Here is a 20,289-nt window from a genome sequence, read left to right on the forward strand (position 1 = left end):
TTGCCATGCGAGTAAGAACAAGGACAAAGAAAAAGACAGGGAAAGAGCATGATATGAGATACTTTTGCTTTTGACCTTGATGATATGAGATACCTTTGCTTTTGAAGAAGCGGTGAATGAATCAGCACACTTCAATCCGCCATTTCCTCCTGGGTCATCTGTACTCCAAGCATCTGGTATCATCTTTGGGGAAGAAGAAAGAATTGAGTATTTCGAAAGGCTTTGCTGGGAGTGCACCCTCAGAGGTAAGGGAGAGTTGGGCATTTTCTTCAGGTTTGCCTTGCCATAAAAGACGAAGGTCGACATATATAGAGATAATATCAAGTGGTGGTATTGTTCTTTTACCCTTGTCGACAAACGTTTTGATCCCGTGAATCCGGCTTTTTGAAATAGTGGCGCCTCTTCGATTTCTGAACGACGCCCCTTCGATTTCTGAGCAGGCGCCCCTTCGATTTCTGAACGACGCCCCTTCGCTTTCTGAACGACACGTAGTCGTGCGGATGCGGCTCCTTTTGACAAAGCTGCACGCGTTTTCTGAAAAGCAGAGAAAGCGTCGCCAGACTTTGTGCTTGTCGGCTAAAGATGTGTAGTTGCGATGATGGCCTCCACGTGTTGTCTGAAAAGAAGAAATCTTTTGACAAAGTTGAACGCGTCTTCTGAAAAGCCGAGAACGCGTCGCCTAACTTACGCCGGAAATTCCGGCTTTTTGAATCGGTGGACGCGTCGCCTTGGCTTTTTATAGAGCTATCGATCACCACAACAAACACACTCTGAAGATTGCCCATTCTTGAAAATCGACTCCGGCCCTTTGAGAATTAACTCCATCCACCCCATCTCTTTGAACACTTTTGAAAAATGGCAAACCCATCGAACCTTAGCTTAGAATTGAGTCTCAGCAGTGATACGGGCGCGCCGCGTCAAGGTAACGTATGGCGCCCTTCTTTCTTATCTTCTAACGGTCCTCTCACAGGTGAAGACTCCGTGATGCAGGACGCCACAACAGCTACAATAGTAGCTAGGAACCTCCTCACTCCAAAAGATAGTAGGCTGCTGTCAGGACGGTCCGATGAGTTGGCCGTTCAAGAGTCCCTCGCACTTAGTGTTCAGTGTGCGAGTTCTGTGTCCAACATGGGCCAACGCCTGCTTGCCCGCTCCCGTCAGGTGGAATCATTGATGGCAGAGGTGGAAAGTCTTAAGCAAGAGATCAAACTGCTTAAGTACGAGAATAGAAGTTTGCATGTGCTTGCAAACAACTATTCGACGGGCATGAAGAGAAAGCTTGATGAGCTGCAAGAATCCAATGGTCGCATGCAAAGTGACCGTCAAAGGCTTGCGGCTTACTTCCAGAGGCACATTTTTCCTGGCTCGTCCAGCGTTTAGCCAAGTATTGAGGCCTCGAATGCTCTATCTTCGATGCCTCCCGCTCCGATGCCTTCCGCTCTGATGCCTTCCGCCTCGATGACTTCCGCCTCGATGACTCCCGCTTCTAGAGTTTTGCCAAGGAGTGGGGCTTCAAGCAAACAACCTTTGTGAAAGTTACATTCTTTTATTTTTCTTTTTATCTCTATTTTTTTTTTTTTTTATTCAAATCAAACGGCATGGAATTGGTCTTTGAATGGGCGGTGATACTTGAAATGATCCAGTAATAATTTAAATTCTAGAGTGGATGCCTGAATCATTAACGACATATTAGTATAAAAGAAAATTGAAATTCGGGGAGGCGGCTTACCTTTGTGTTCCGACAAGAACTTAAGAATAAACACCCCTTCGAAAGTTATGACTTGTCCCGTGTCATAAAATCCAACTTCTTTGGGAATTGTGGTTTCAATTATGTCCTCTTTGATGCCTTCATGAAATTCCCTACTTTGCACCTTTGGAAGGGGTTCCAAGATGTCTTTTTCACCTTCTTCTTCCTTGGAAGTCATGAATCTGCAAGGAATAGGGATATTTGTTGGAACGGGGTTAAAAATAATGAAATTTGGAACAACCATACCTGAATTAGATGGCATAGGAGCAATAGGTGCCTCCGGTAAAGGTGTTTCCACCCTTGTCGTGGGCTGGGTGTATTCCTCTTCCTTGTGATTTGATTTTGATGGTTGAGGGCCCGTTCCAACCTCTTTGTCACTTCTCAACATGATTTCCTTGGCAGTTTCAAATTCTCCCTTCGGATTTGCAATGGTTGAACTAGGGAGTTCGCCTTGGTCTCGAAACTGTCCTACGAACTCCGCGATCTGCCCAATTTGCATTTCCAAGTGGTCCAACCTTTTGTCTTGATTTTGGCCCTCCTTGACTTGATTTTGTGAGCCCTGCACCAAACAAATTAATTCATTAAGCTTTTGATTATAATCTATTGACGAACTTGAGTTTGGTTGGGCATATTGAATATGAGGTGGCTGCCAATATCCTTCTTGTTGAACATTTTGAGGTTCCCACCACATAGAAGTTGAATGATCACTCCAATCCGAATTGTAAGTATTGGAAAACACGTTATTCCTTGATTGAAGATCAAATATATCAATGCTTTGCATTTGGGACCTTTCCATGAGCTGTGACAAAAGAGAAGCATTATCAAGTGCCATGTTGTGCTTCTCTAGGACAAAACACAAATAAAAAACTAAAACTAAAATACATAACAGAAACTAAAACTAAAACTAATAAGAAAACGAAAATAACAATCCAAAGGATTAGCAAAGTTGCTAATCCCCGGCAACGGCGCCAAAATTTGATGCGAGAATTATACGCACACAAATTAAACCCTCTTTTTGTCAATTGTAGTATAAGTATAAGTAGGGATCGTTCTTAACCGGGGATTAGGAGGGATTGCAAATCACTTGGAAACTGACTCAAAAACGTAAAATAAAGTTTTAAAACACTAAACTAAACTCAAAGAATGTAAAACTAAACACTTAAAACACTAAAACAAACCAAAAGACTCAAAACAGCACCAAAACACTCAAAATTGCCTTAAAAACACAATCTGGGCAGTTTTGAGCACTTTGACTACTTTGGACGAAATTGGGTAATAAATTGATTCAAAACACTTATAAACATAAACTAAGACACTTTCTAACTAAATTGGACAATAAAGTAAAGGGGGATTGAGTTTTGAACGAAATTAAGCTAAATGCACAGATTGCAATTTAAAACAGAATGTAAATATGAAATTGATGGAATTTAATGGATGGGAACCTAGCTAAGGGGTTCATCTCCATACATGTTATACTTGCATAATAAAATGATTTCCAATTGCATTTCAATAAACTATGATGCTCAACACCCCAAGTTAACCGTGATGCACTAATTAACCTTCAAATCTTCCTAACGTTATTGAATTGGATGATGCATGCGACAATTCAAAACATTCCCCACAAGTCTTCAACATGAATGCATAGAAGAGGTACAAGCAAGAATCATTACGCTCTATGAAAATTATAAGTGTTGACGAGGCATTCGTTACTATGATTGCATGAAACTTATGCCAAGAATTCGTTTAACGCGATTGTTTATAAGCAACCTCCACTACTTGTGAATATAAGTTCGTAACTATTAGGTGAAACTCACTTATATTCTAGCGTCATATTCATGCATGAAAATTAAGCGTGCACTTTCAATAAACATACATAAATAAGTTATCAATCAAACGGTTAAACAAATTGAATCCACAACTTATGAAACGCAATTAGAAGTAATCAAATCAAAATGCAAGCATAAACATATATTTCGAATCACCCCCTAACCAAGGGGGGTTTAGTTCCTCATAACTTTGAAATCAAAGAAACACCTAAACATTCCAACAACTCAAACTTGAATTGTATGAACGTTTAGGCACTCTTCTCTTCCTCGTTGTTGTAGCACAAGGTCTAAGGTGAGGTTTGGTGGTGTGAATGGTTTGGGGAGTGGTTGGAGTGGTGTTTGGATTAGTAGGGATACTCACGGCAAAAGGGGATGATTTCTGGTGGTGTTTTGGATGATTTTCTGAATATGGACGAATTTTAATGAATTGAGGTGTAATGCATGCTTATTTATAGGTGAAATGGGGGGAACATGACAGCTAGGAGGGAATGTGGCTGCATGTTTGAATGATTAAAGGATGCATGTGGGTTGGAAATGCATGTGTAAGCATGTGTTGGCTGAATTAAAAAATGTGAGGGAATGATGAAAGGGGAAACATGACAGCTAGGTTGGTTGAATGATTATGAGTGCATGTGGCTGATTTATGAAGGGAATGCATGTGATTTAAAGGGTGGGAGTGCATGTGATTTGGTTGGAATGATTGGAATGCAATCTGAAATGGGAGATGGAATGGCTGAATGTGGTGCAATGATAGCTAGGTTGAATTAATTAAAGGGATTGCATGTGCAAGGTTTTGGTGTGAATGATTGAATGTGCATGTGGCTGATTTATGAAGAGTGAATGCATGTGGCTGCAAGGTGTGAATGATTATGGGTGCATGTGGCTGCAATGGATTAGGAATCCTTCAATTTCGTCCATTCATTTTGCTCCAAACATAAGCTATCCATTCCAAGTCCAATTTTGCTCCAAAATGCTCCAAAATGCATCTTTTTGCTTCCTTAGCCATATGAACCTAAAAACACACGAAAATGGCTTAAACTACTAAAACAACTATGAATTAACAATATAAATGCACGAAAACAAGCTAAGTAAGTCGCCTAAATATGCTCCTATCATTAGGGTTGGAGGGGTTTGGACGTCAATGGAGGATGCATATCCAGGAGATGAATGCCGGATTGACTGAGGGCCTGTACGATCAGTGACATCTGGCCCTTATACAAGGCAAGCTTAGTCTTAAGACCGTCCACCTCTGCTGTCAAAGTTGTCACAGCTGTCACCTCACCCTTCCTCTGAGATGAGGAAGAGGCTCTAGGTTCCGGTCGCCAGGCATTCCCCATCCTGCTACAATACATCCTCAGCCTCCGTCTGAGAGTCTGATCCAAGGTCTCTGTAAAGACTTGAAACCCCGCATCCTCTGGGGGATCCACAGACTTGAGTAAAGTCTCATCGTATGTGTTATATAACATGAAATATTAATAATAACATTCAAATAATAACCATGATACTTGAATGCGTAAGATAGTTATTACAATTGAAGAATACTTACATGAAGGGACTCGACCAACTCATTCTCGGGTTGAACATAAACATCGCTAAAGAGAAGAAAAATGAAGGGAACAAGAGAATACTTACATGAAGCGAATTTTGAACCGCCCTGAATAGAATAAGAGAAGAAAACTGTTAGTACGAAAAAAATAATAATAATATTACTGACATATTAAAAATTGAATATGAAAAACTTTATTATTACATGTTGCCACACCTCCATCCGATATGAGAAGGGCATTGAACCGGAATTGTGGAGAAGAGTCTTCTTCTCCCGATTGCTCTTGTTGGCTTTTGTCTTCTTCTATTATACAAAAAATAAACATATTAATTGTAATTTGAATGAAATATAAAAAAATCAATAAACACTAGTAAGAAACGTATAATACTTTAAAAATTATTATAAAAAGCGTACCACATAGCTGGGCTCCTGAAAATGACTGCAGAGCCATACCCAATTATCTTCCCAGTCTTCAAACTCCTTCGGGCCGTTTAGGGAAGTGCCTGTTGATGTACGCCAACATATCGTCGTTGATATCGTCGAAATTGTAGTTCGTCTGCAATGTAACAAATTAATTACATACATTAAGTAATATAAATATATAAAATTTAAAGGAAAAACAATTAAAAGGTAGGATACTTATCGACAACTGTACGCGCACCTTCATCTTCACCTCGTCTGGAATCGCCTTTCAAGACTTCCATTGCATAGGGCAATAGGTCCGAATGACATGACCAATGTCGTGGGCCAATGCGCTATGCTGCTCCGCCGTTGGTGTAGCCCGATGCCGGTCATTGTATCCGATCGTGATACGTCCGTTGGTCATCCAAGTGACCTTTGCCGTCTTCAATTGGCGACAAAGTCCCCGGGTATTTTTCTTTGCTAAAAAAAAAATAGTTAACCAAACACAACAAATTAAACCGAAATTTCGGCAAACCTCCCCAAAAGTTATGACAATTCCGAAACCCTGGACATTGTAATGGATAATATATGATATCCAACAACAATCATAACAGTTGAATGCTTCAGTAGTAGATGCCAAGTGAAATATTGCATAGTAGAACTTGGGAATTTAAGTAGCAAATTGAAATTCTATTATGAATTGCTTCAACACTTGAAGACTAACGGCCTAACACCTACCATGATCATTCAGATGTGAATCCTTTATATAAATGACACACAGAGAAAACTAAATTATCCGCTTTACACATTTTCCTTCTACTTACCTAACTAACTAAAGATTGAACTTAAAGCAGTTGCAGCTCAAATTTTGAACAAAATTAAACTAGTAAAACTCGAAATTAAGCAGAAAAATTGAACAAACATTTTCAGAGACATGTTATTCCCTACAAAGAACTAATGACCACCCTCCTAGCATCATTAGGCAATCCAATATCACGTAGAATAGTCTATATGGAGAAAGCACCAAAGCACTACAGAAAAAAAAAAATAAAAAATAAAAAAAACACAGTAATCAATGTGCGGGGTGTTATTTAACTTTATCTTTTTGTGACCTCGAAGGTGTCGGTGACCACTCCTGGCGCTAACAGGTTGTGCCACTGATGAGGCTAATGATGCCAGCGCCTGGGAGACCTCGGGACCATATCGGATCAACCGGCCTGTGGTCCATTTTTGTTGGAGCAATGGCACCTGACGGAGGAGGTGGAGGAGGCGAACGGGGTGCAGTCATCACCGCCTTACAACTTCTAATAAGGCTTGACATCTACACAATTAGAAAGAAAAAAAAATCATTAAGTATACATAAATCCCATCACATGCCTAATTATGTGGCATATCACTCACATCAACCCCACACATAACTAAATCAAGCATTTGAACCATATATATACCGTTAAACATTAACTAAATTAATCCCTAAATCTGAAATCAAGCATAAATTCGACAATTAAACCCTAAAAGCATCTTGACCTATGTGCATTTCATTAATGGAGAAACAAAAAAGCAATCCACTTACCTATATGCATTTCCCTATTCAGTTAAACAAAAACAAAACAAAAACAGATACGGTACTTAGAGCCAATTGGCTTGGGCAACAGTTGCCTTATGTAGGCCTCCAAACATAAACACAAACATATTCTTCACTAGGTTTTCTCAAATTCATATGAGTTCCCCTCCTTTCAATTGAGATTAAAAAAAAAAAAAAAACAAAAAAAAGAAACTATGTCTCTATTTCTCATATGTGGAGAAATTGCAGTTTCAAAAAAAGAGGAATGCTAAGGACCTTTTGAAAAGAAATTTTTTTTATAGACTATTCATCATATTGTAGTTATTAACCTAATGATCAAGTGAGATCTCATGGTTATTAACCTATCACAACCCTAGAAGAGAAACCAACTGCAGAAGTGATAAATTATTTGATGGTTATACCAAATCAACGAGAGTGAGGTTGGTTATATTTGTATATAGAATTTTTTTTTCTTGTAATTCAGTACTTACATGCTCTTAGTGTCAACAGACTCAACATATACGTGATTGTTGGACTTAGTCCAACGATCATCATTCACTAAATTTAAGTCGTTGATCAAATTCAACGTTCAAATATGTACCTACACAATGCTTGTTGATACTCAAGAACATCCAATGCTTCTTACCATTACATGTCTTCGGTCATAGGACCTGTGTTTAAAGTTGTATATGGGTATGAAAGACTAAGGTAAGTGCAAAGATATGTAAAGCTAAAAGTACAACTGAAAATTAAGCAAATGAAAGCCACATTTACGGACTGTAAGCTTGCCAACGAGAATCATCAACTAAAAATTGTTGATGAGAAAGACGAATTGTTATACCAAATTCTCTAACTCACGTATGATTTATAGATTCCACGATTTGGCATCAGAATTTCATATTTTTGTTGATGATTAATTGCAATCTAGCTGTTGATCAGAAGATGATTTGAATTATATTTGGAAACATACTTTATTATTCTTATCTTCACCAAAAGATTGTGTGACTTGTTAAATAGAAAAATAATACCCAACACAATTATGCCAAAAACTTAAAGTCGGAATCAGAAACAAAAAATTCATATCGAAACAAACATTGTTTGAATAATGAGTTTAAACACAACCCCCCCCCCCGGGGCGGTGCGGCGCGGGGGTGGCCCCAGCCCCACCGACACCGAGCAAAACCAAATCTTTGCTATAAATCTAGAAAATAAGAAATCCCATCACATTGAATATAAACAAGTATCACTTTTATTGACAGAAACAGATAATGTACTAAATTAACTTCAAATCTCATAGATGCTGTAGCAAATTAGCAATGCATTCTTAATCTCTTCCTTTCGACTTGAATCATAGACTTCCCCGTTCAAGGACGAAAGGATTCCGCTTCATTACAAAGGCTAGGCAAACGTTTTCATTAAACACTTGGAACTACACCAACAGAATTCCCCAACACAACAATTCCACTACAATATAAACATCTAATCAATTGATGAAGCCATATATGGCATGCCATTGCACATTATAAACCTTAATCCCCTAAAATCGATCCCTTAATTCTCTAATCTAATGCTCTATAAACTGGAACCCCAAATTCCCCAAACGAAAATCGAAATAAATTGGAAATCTTTACCTTGTTAGCAGCAGAGATGGGTGGACTAGATTGTGGGCGTGGGTATGGGATTGTGGAGCACTGTGGGTATGTGGCGGTGAGGGTGTGTCGGAGGAGGAAGAGAGAGTGCAAAGGGGCGAGAAGACGAGAGGGTGAGAGCCTGAAAGGGAGGGTGACAGAGATTTAGTGAGAGAGAGGGAGGGTGTGTCGGAGGGAGAGAGTTTACACAGACGAAGAGGTGAGGGGAAAAGCGTTTTGCGATTTCAGTTTAATCCCGAGGTTCTTGCGCGCAAAAAATTTAAATTTTCACGAAATTATTTTTGTGCGTGCCCAAAAAGTCATAATTTTCAGCTCCTTGTGCGATGAAAAGGATGTTAATCATTGCGCAAATAATATTTGCGCGATGAATAATTATTGTTCGTCATGTAAGGAGCTGAAAAATTAATTTACCCTGTTCAAATTTTGTTTGAATTTATATTTATTGAAATAAAAACAATTTATTTATAACATAAGATAAATAAATTACAAAAAAAAAAAAAAATCATTTAATATGTTTCACATAACAAGTCACAAATAAATTGCATTATTCATCACCCGAACTATAATAACTTTCATTATCATCGCTATCATCACTTTTGGTCTCTTAATCCTCTTCCTCGATAGGTACGTCACCGTTGTCGTTCGGACCCACTGCACCATTATATCGCGGAAGATTACAGAGGTTAATTGTAACTGACTAAATCAGTATTTCGATTGAAGCCACTCCTTGTATCTGAAACGGTTATTGGATAAGATTTGTATCTCGAAGTGTTTTTGCATCATTTTCCATTGAATATTCTAAATGTTGGTCAGTGACGTTATCGACGTTGTCGTCAGTAGGGTCTTGTTCTGGTATAGCATACACGTTCCTCTTATCCATCTTCTTAATAAATGTTCAACCTCTTTCGGCTTTAGGGTCATCTAGATGCACAATCCATTTTACCATGTTTGCCAAAATGTAAGGGTCGTTATCGTACCAAGTTTTGTTAGTGTTCACAGATAGTAAGCCATGGTCGATTTTAACACTTCCTTGCCTATTTGAGTTTGTATCAAACCATCGACACTTAAACATGATTACTTGGAATCGGTCTTTGTGAAGCAATTGCACTACAGTTGTTAGTTTTCCATAGAAATCAATGTCTGTACTTTCACCTCTACTTAGGACATGGACACTGCTGTTTTGCATACACAACTTGTCATCTCGTGTAGCCCAAAAAAACTTGACGCCGTTAACATGGCAATCCAAGAACAATTCAGCGCGAATCAGGCCGACCGCCAAGTTATATAACTCTTCACTGTAAGTGGGGAAATTTGATGCTTTCAATTTATTCACCTAACACCATACACCTGTTATTTTGAGAAAATTAAATACTACAATATATATGTCAAATACAAAACACTTATAACTTACATATTCGAGAAACCATTGTGGAAACAATTCTTGGTGTTTCTTGGCATACAAATGTGATGGATGTTCTTGCTTCATCATCTCTTCATGCTCATCTAGGTATGCCATTATCTCGTCACAATTGTTTAGTACGAACCAATGCGCTACCTCCATGTCATATTTGGAAAACGACTCGACTCGTACATGATCTCCAAAGGGTCATGCGCATTGGGCAAAAATAGAAAGTTTCTCATTTCTCACACCCTCGTCATTATTGCACTGAAGATGATTGAAAGTTGTCTCCACATCTTTTAAATACATTCCACAAAATATATAAGCGACTTATATTGAACCCAAGCCTTTGTAATTGATCATTCAGGTTTCGCCCTGTTGCGTACACTTTTTTTCAACTCCCCGAGAAGCCTGCCAAAATAAAGCGATACGATACAAATTAGTAAGCGTGGGTTAATAGTGCATAAACAATTGATGAGGATTATATACACTTCCATTGGTTACATCCAGGTATAGTTGACAGGACCAGCAACCAATGCCTCTTCGAGCAAGTGAACCATCACGTGGATCATACTTGCAACTAAAGCTGGAGGGAATACCATCTCAAACTTGCATAGGACTTGGTAAATGTCATGGCACAATTGATAATGTCCGACTTTCGCAACATTCTTACCGTTAGTTGGGAAAAAAACATGGACAACAACATGATTCGTTTCACAACATTTTCTGGCAATAGGTGTCAAATAGCCACAGGAAGTAGGCGTTGCATAACCACATGGCAGTCATGGCTCTTTATTCCAACAAATTTACCCCATCAACATTCATACAACGTGCGATATTAGAAGCATACCCATCAGGAAACTTTACAAACGATACAAACTTTAAAAACTCTTTTTTATCATTTGGTTTCATGAAAAAAAAAAAACGCAAGATCCCTTATGGGTTTATCACTGTCCCTATTCATCTATAAACACCTCAGTATGCCTATTCTTTCCAAATCAAGACGAGCCCTGATCATGTCCTTTGTCTTGCCTTCAATATCTAGACTGGTGCCCACCAATGTGTCAAATACATTTTTCTCAACATGCATAAAGTCAAGGTTGTGTCTCAATTTGAGTTTCGACCAATATGGGAGCTCAAAAAACATAGGCTTATGCGTCCAGTTCATATGTGTAGGAAGTCTGGTCCTACTCACTGTTTTCCCGAATGAAGCAAAATCCAAACGGTTAAGCTGTTCCAAAATCTAATCACCAAACCATTCTCTAGTTTGAGGCATGCTCTGTTTTCCCGTTGAACTCTTTATCCTTTTCCCGCCACTTGTGGTCCCATGGCAACCATCTCCGATGACCAAGGTAACAAACATTTCTAGTGTGCCAACTAGATGTTACATCATCCTTGCATACAGGGTATACCATAGAACCCGTAATGCTTCACCCAAAAACCATTGCATATGCGGGAAAATCGTTCATAGTCCACATAACTGCTACCCGTAAAGTGAACATCCTCCCAATGCACTTATAGTACATGTGCACACCATTTGTCTATAAGTCCTTTAGCTCATCAACCAATGGCCTTAAGTAAACATCGATTGACTTACCAGGATCTTCAGTTATCAAAAGAGTCATCATCATGCATTCCCTTTTCATGCATTTCCAAGGCGGAAATTATATGGGAAATCAGCCAAGTGATGTGGTGTTGGTTTAGAACCCTAAACGGATTGAATCCGTCAGTGGCAAGTCCCAATTTAACATTCTGGGGATTAGTAGCAAACTCGAGGAACGTTCAATCGAACTCATTTCATGCCTCCCCATCTGTAAGATGCCTCATCACATCGTCGTCTACCCATTTTTCCTTAAGCCATCTCATGTCGGTGGTAGTATGCGTCAACATATACAATCGCTGCAACCTAGGTTTTAGAGGCAGATGGTGCATGACTTTTTGTGGGATCTTAGTGGTTCTATTGTAAGATGTCATTTTGAACCTCGACTCATTGCATACAAAGCATTTATCTAATGCTTTATTCTCTTTGTAGAATAAAATACAATTGTTTTTGCAAGCATGAATTTTTTCATAACCCAATCCAAAACCATTCAACACCTTTTGTCATGTTTATGGTCTTTCGGTAAACAATTGTCATTTGGAAGCATTCTCTTGAAAACCTCTAAAAAGTAATCGAAACACTGGTTCGACATACAATAATTTATTTTTCCTTGCATTAGTTCCACAATAGCCGTGAGAACCAAAAAGCTCTTGCACCCCTGGTATAACTCTTGGTTGACATTTTTTAATAGTTTTTTATATTGTTTGAACGCTGCACTGTCTATTGGTGAAGGCACGTCATCTTCCCCTTCCTGATTGGTGTTTGTCGATGCAAATGGAAAAACATCATTTATAATATCATGACTTGTTCATTAGGATCCACAATAGGTGCAACGTTGTCCACTCTGTGATGTTTGAAGACGAAGCATTGTCTAATTGTTCCCCATGATGGTTCCAAGTATTATAGGTCTCAACCATTCCATTCCTTACTAAATGAAATCGAACATTTTCAAAAGTCTCCCTTAACGTGTTGTTACACCTCCTACAAGGACACCAAATTGTAGTTGCACCCAGGTTGTGTGTCCTATTCATAATTCCTGGAACCACTAACAGTACAACAATATCATACAAATGATAGTGTCACCTTATGCCTCCGGTAAGGGCCCTATCCCATTTGAGAATGCATAGTTATGTCACGTAATTTACGACTACATCAGATTAGATTTCGACGTGGATGAATTTCAGTAGCATATCGGTACAATCTTCAAATGTACGACGTAGACATCAAATACCTATGTGCCACCCAAAGAACGTACATAGATGACACCAAAATCTCCACAACTGAAACCTAATCCTAATCCTTCAACCATAAACTACGCGCCATAACTGTGCATTCCCAAAGTATCCAAATAATGGGACAATTCAAGAATTAATTGGACCGCAATCATGCTTTCGCATCCATGCATGAAATCCAACTAATCCTCGAATGAGAAACTAAGTTTTACTAAAAATAAAAAACAAGTACAAAGTTAATTACAATTAACTCCGTAAATCATAACACATATTTGTACGTCACATACAAATTTTACAACATAATATAAATATAATTTCACAACACAATATAAACATAACAACATAAGTTCAACATGATTTAATTAATTTGATATTTTAAAAAAATAAAACCAAGAAAATACCTTCTTAATTGTTCTCCACCAATCACTAATCACACACAATACACCTATAGACAACGAAATTCATAGCATTAGTATGAATTTACATTAATACTTTTACCCTAACAAAAAAAAAAAAAAAAAAAAGGCCTACCAGACACACCGAGATAGCTCGATCAACCTAGAGAAGAAGATTGAGGGAGTATTATATGATGCAATTGAGAGAAAATGGAAATGACGGATGCCGGATTGAGCAAAACCGAAGGAGATGAGTGCAGAGGCTAAATTTGCAATTTTACTAAAGTTTGCCATTGCATAAGATGAGACCAGATTATAAAGTTCACTTTTGGACGAATGCTTTTGCGCACGGTATTCATCGCACAAATGTACTTTGCACGACTAACAGCGAACATTCGTCACACCAATTTACAACTTTTTTATATTATTTCCTTTACTTTATAATTTATTATTTCCAACAAATTGCGCAACGAAAACATATTTCGTCGAGCAATGCATATTTTTTTACTTTTTTTTAAGTTTTTCCGTTTTCTTTTTATGTAATGTAAATTTTATTTTGATCTAAATAAAAAATTCAAACCTAATTAAACATTAAATTAATTACCCAAACTAATTGACTATCCCAAATACAAATTATAATTAATGTAAATATTAATACTCATCTACGTAACATAAATTTATTAATAAAAATAAATATAAAGTCCACAAAATTATTACAATTCAACTTTAAGCCTCCTCCACCTTCGCATACCACAACACATCAAACTTCCACTGGTGGAAATGCTTCCTGAAAAGCTTATCCAGATGCTTCCGCTGCTTCTCATCTATTTCGTCAACATCTCAATGAACCTATAATAATGCCAATAACAATAAATTAGTAATTTTAAAAATACTGCATTTTAACAAAAATAATTCAACATTATTTAATACAAACTTACCGATAACTCCCCCAATATGAACTTCTTCAACTCCTTAGGCACCTTTTTCCAAGACTCAAACTCTATAGAACATTCCCTCCGCACCAAATCACCAATATCATAAATAAGTTCGGTGTACGCCTCAAACATACTTTTGTCTCCAAAGTATGGCACTTGCTTCCGTCGATACCTCTCTGATTGCACTACAAGTTTCTTTTTGCCAGAACTTTCGCCAAAATCGGCCACTGCTTTTGAAACAATTTTTTTTGAAATTTAGGTTTCTAAAACTATGTTTCTGTAGCAATATGAACCCTTTGCGCAACGAACCCATTAGTTGCGCAAAGGCCTCCGTTTGTTGTGCAAACGCTTCATAACTGCGCAATAAATGGGAGCGTTGACCACAATCTAATCGTTTCTTGCACGACGAAAGAAGGACTTTGTCATGCGAAGTAGTCTTGCATGACGACATTTCGTCGCACAACCTCTTTAGCGATGAACGTGATTGATTATAATTATAAAGTTTACGTAAACATAGATATCTATGTTTACTTAAACTTTATAATTACAAACAAATTTTCAGTTAAATATTTATTGTAACAATAATTAATACCTTAAATATTTATTCTAAACATAATTGATACCTTAATCCATTCAATTATTTTAAAAACCAAACAAGAATTAAAGCCTAATTAAGTCTAAATACATAACTTATACAAAATCTTCAATTTAAATATTGTCCCAAAAAACATAAATTAAAAACTACTATTTCGATGGTCCTCCATTCAGCTTGACATCAAACGCCACCTATTGTAACCTCCCTCCAATGCATCCTCCATCAACTTCATCAACTGTTCGTTCGTATCATCATCAAGATTATACTTACACTGTTACACATATATGCAAATAATTAATTTCAATATATACCAAAAGTTTTCACAAAATTAATTATTGATCTATCAACAGTATACTTACCAATAATTCATCCATCACCGCCTTCTTCGCATTCTCGACCACAAATTTCCAAGAACGCCACTCAGCAGTAGGACAATTATTCCGCATGGCTACAGAAATCGCATGCGCGAACTCAAAATGTTGCCACAAATTATTCGGGTTAGCGGCTAGCACGCTTTGATCCTTGTTTTTATCCTCCATCCCAACACGAACAGAACTGTGAAGAATAAGGAGAACATAATTGGGAAGAATAAAGACAGCAGAAACGCATATTTATAGGAACGTTAGGGGCTTTGTGTGACGAAGACTTTGTCGCGCAAACATCTATACTAAATGCCGTATTGATTCCTCCGATTCACCTACAGTAAATGTTCGGAGTGAAATCAGACAAGAACTTGCACGACGAAACCTTTGTCGTGCAATGGTCCCCTTTTCGTAGCGCAAGATTTTCACGCCAATAAAAACTACCCCTGGTTTTTCTTGTTGACTATGTGCAACGACAACTAATATTCGTCGCGCAATTTTTTTCCCCCTTTCCTGTCTTTTTTGCACGACACTGTTTTTTTCGTCGCGCAAGGACCTCTTCTGTGACGAAATTTTGTTTGTCGTGCAAAATCTCGTTTACAAGCTTTTTTTTCTACTAGTGACTTGCCCTTCCGTAAACACTTGTAAATCCATAGAAGAATTCGAACAAATCACTATTATAAAGGTTCTATCTAAGCTTTTCAAAAAATAATCTTACCTACAACCTATGATATATTGCGTCTAAAACCACCTCAAGAGTCAAAAGCTTTGATGACTAGTATTTCTGAAATACGTATGTGTCCCGTACATTTATCAATAACACATAAACATACACTTAATTTCATACATTTAATTTTTTATAATACATTCAAAATTCAGGTATTATTCAAATATTTTTAACATATTATTTTCTCCGAAATATAAAAGTATTAAAATTATATAGTGGTTGGATTTTCATTGTATTAAAAATTCTGAATTTCATGTAAGTAAAAGGCCGAACCTAGCTAATCGGTGTGCAACATCGTTACATATTTGAGCGGAAATATTTGTCTAATGCAACTGGGGGTTATGCATGCGAACATCTTCCACGATCAATTATGAAGGATTTGGAATGCGCCTCTTCTAGCATACGGGTTATGAAAATGGTGATGTTTTACCCTGTAGTTCGAAGAAAGTGATATTGCATCAGATATTGTACATATTTATTTGTGGGGTTCTCCCAAAGGGGTAAAAAAAAAAAAAAAAAAAGAAAGCAAAAGGCAAAGGGGCCTTTCAAAAAATAAATTACAAAAATTATTTATCTAGAAGCATTAGGTGTTCTCATTAGAAAGGAAAACGTATCATAAATTTTATAAACCCTAGAGTGGGCTGTGCATGTTTGAATACTACGCACACACGGTGGCTTTTTCTTCCTGCCTTCTTCTGGCTTATGGGTCAATAAAAGTCATTGCCTCTTCAATTAACTTCATAACCACTACCATAAAATCAACTCTTTGTTCTCCCAAACAAAAAAAAAAAAAAAAATAAAAATCAACTCTTTTTCCATCATTTCACCAATATGCCAAATCAAATTTGTGTCGTTTTCTGCCAAAGAACAATCAAGGCAATTGAATAATTATAAAATGATAACATATATTTTTAAACAAATGATAGAAAAAAGAAAAGAGAGAGAACGATTCATGACTTCTCATCTGTTGAACGCACGTAAGGAATTAAAATCCGTAATGAATACTTAAAGCTTGTAACAGAAAATCCCAAATTCAGGAATTGAATTAACTAGAGAAGGATTAGTTGATCCAAATCCTATTGTTTTTCTCCCATCTTGTCTTCTAGAATTATCCTTACTGTGTACAATAATCCAAAACTACACTAGTCACCCTAGAAAAAACAAAACATCTCCCCAAATATTGGTTCAATTATTATTTCTTGTTCTTATACTCTGTTTCTCTATTTATCGCGTGTTATGAATATTCATATTTACCTCTTTAATTAGTAGACTTGCCTTAAGAATCATTTTAAAAGATGGTTGATTCGACCGTAGTCAATTTTAATGTGATTTCGCTCTTCCTGCAATTATCAACAATTACAAAATAAAAAAAAGAGACAACATATTTGCAATTGTCTTTGCGCAAGAATACTACCAGATGATCGTAGGTTGTTTAATCATCTTGTTAATGTGATGAAAATATTTAACTTATTTATGCAAGGGTATATTGGTAATCGAGTTGTTTTAGTTTTGATTTATTAGCATTAGTAAACAATAACAAAGGATGTCAATTTCATTCTTGTTATGATAATGTGTGGTTAATAAACAACAATATGAAAATACATATGTTATTCCCATGCCTATAATTTATGTGATTCCTTACTTTATGTTGATAGTTTTTTTTTTAATTCTTTGTTTTTTGTCATTCCTAAATTATTTAATTCCTTACTTTTCTATTAGTGATAAGTGAACATAATGAGATAGAGATTTCAAACTTGGATACCAAAGGTGAAACATATTACTCTATATAACTTTTGATGTCACGTCCCGGAATTTATTTTACAGTTCTGAGAAAAAAAAATTTAAGAGCATTTTGGTTATTTTAAATTTTACTTTCGTGTTTGGAGGTGGGTTTAGAATATATGAATAGAGTTCAATCCCACGAGCACATAGTCACAAAACAACACCTAATGCAGAGTTAGAGCGAAGAAATTACGAGCCTTGAAAGTGAATGGCATTTTGCTCATATTGCACTTACTACAAATAGAAGGTTTCTTTTTTGGGAAACCTAGAGATTTCCAAAATAGAAAGTTTTCATTTCTAGAAACCCAACCCAGATAGCACCAACCTAGAAAACTACGCTCACTAACCCACTGACCCATTCCCTTCAAAATTTTACGATGTGAATTATGGTCATCTCTAGTGGAATTGACGAGCACCACTTACCTAGAATTGAAGCCTCACTTCCCTCATGAAACCCACCCAACAATTACCTCAATAAATCACGACACATGGTGGTGCAAGGCGGCAAAGTTCTAGGGTTCCACCGACCCTATTCCTTTTTTCGGTGGATTGGCTAAGTGGAGACCGACGCGGCCACCCGAGTTTTGTATCTCATTATCCCATGAGTAAAATACGACCAAATTTGACCTTGTTGGACCATTATAAGTGATGAATCATTGTTGTCATGTTTATAGCACCCGTGGTCTTTACAAGCAAAGTCAGCCATCTTCTATCCACTTTTAGACTTCTTGGTAGTTATAAAAGTTGTTCCTCATGTTGAAATCTATTAGCATATAAATTTTGGTGAAATTTGGAGTTAGTCAAAAAATTAAGTTTCCGTTCTCTAGAAACCATCGCGTGTTGTGGTGCGTGTGGGAAAATCTAGTGGCATGGATTTCGGGCAGAAAGATATTCTTGATGCCATGAGCCCATATTAGAGGCCCGTTTGTTGAAACTCGATACAATTGTTTGACTATTCAAGTTTTGAGATAATTGTACCACCATCTGATCTTCGAATCTTCTAGATTAGAGAATCTTGGATTGTTGACCTTAATGAGGCCACATTAACCAAAGATTACCTTTTTAGTCAACGTGCTCCAAATTATTTTGGTGTCTCTTGACAGAAAACATTTGAATATGCTAATTCATGGCAGAAACATGCTTATATGCACTTAAAAACAAAACTTAACCAAGAAACTCAAAGCCTAATAGTTATGAACCAAAGACCCAGCTCAAATTCACAAAGAGAGTTTATATTTGTTATACCTTTGAAGATCTTCTTTGCCTTGCAAAGGATCATTACCCAAAGTGAGGGTCTTCATTCCTTCCCTTGAGTTAGACTCTATAGCTTTATCTTCATCACTTTGATCCTTGGGTTCTTGGATTGGGATGCTTGAGTGGATTCTCCAAAAACCCCCAAAGTAGAAGACCTTTAACTTTTGACACCAATGATGATTGAGGAAGAAGATGAGTGACATGAGAAAAGAATATTACTAGTTGTCTTCTCCAATGTAGTTGTCTTCTCATATTTCCTCATAAAAAAATCCTTCCTTATCTTTCTATAGCCTTCATCCCAAAACCCTTTTTAGGCATCTTGTAGTTGTCTTCTCCAATGTAGTTGTCTTCTCATATGTCCTCATAAAAAAATCCTTCCTTATCTTTCTATAGCCTTCATCCCAAAACTCTTTTTAGGCATCTTGAGTTTTAGTTGTTAAGTTTGTCATACAACTTAAGTTAATAGGCTTGACTCTTCGAAGCCTATTGGGCATTGAATCTTAGTGTGTTTTAAGTTGTCACACAACATAAGTTAATGGGCTTGACTATTCAAATCCCATTGCGCTTAACACTAACGTAAGGTCTAAACGAACTTATTTGTTTGATGAATTAACATAGGGGTGTGCTATCCACACACCATTTTTTACTTCTCACACACCCTTTGTTAATTTCTGCCCTCTAATCTTCTTCAATTCACTCGATCCAACGGTTGAAAATTAGAAGTGTGTGGTAAAAAATGGTGTGTGGATATCACACCCCTTAACATATTAATTAATGCTAGTCACAAAACAATTAAACTATGCGATTGTCCTTACTCAACTTCGTTGTATTCAACCATTACCTTACATGGTGTACGATCCATTAGGTTCTAGTTAGCGAGGCAATAGGCGGTTAGAACTTCTACTAATTGATTGGTGAATAGAATACTTCTAATTGTCTCTTAGTGATTGTTAATTATTAGGGCTTCCATAAGTCATTAGTGACACCTAGCAGTAGAAAAGGTTGGAGAACCTAATCAGTTAGGGATTACAATGCATTACGGTCTTTCTCTAGATCAATACTCTTGATCATATTGCTTAGGTGATAGTTTATTCATGTATACTATCCAATGTGATTCTCTTGTCTATATAGTTACCTTGGATGTGATTTGGAACATACCTCCTAAATCTCATTCATACTTTTGGCCAGAGATTCTTAATCATATAATAGAGTATTCTCCATCAATGGTTTGAAGGTTAGAAATCCATTGTTGTGCATTTTCTTTAGATTACATT

Source organism: the organism of the source record quoted next, unplaced genomic scaffold, assembly GCF_019419815.1.
Source record: "Pyrus x bretschneideri cultivar Hongxiangsu unplaced genomic scaffold, Pyrus_bretschneideri_v1 Contig3, whole genome shotgun sequence".
Taxonomy (NCBI): Eukaryota; Viridiplantae; Streptophyta; class Magnoliopsida; order Rosales; family Rosaceae; genus Pyrus; species Pyrus x bretschneideri.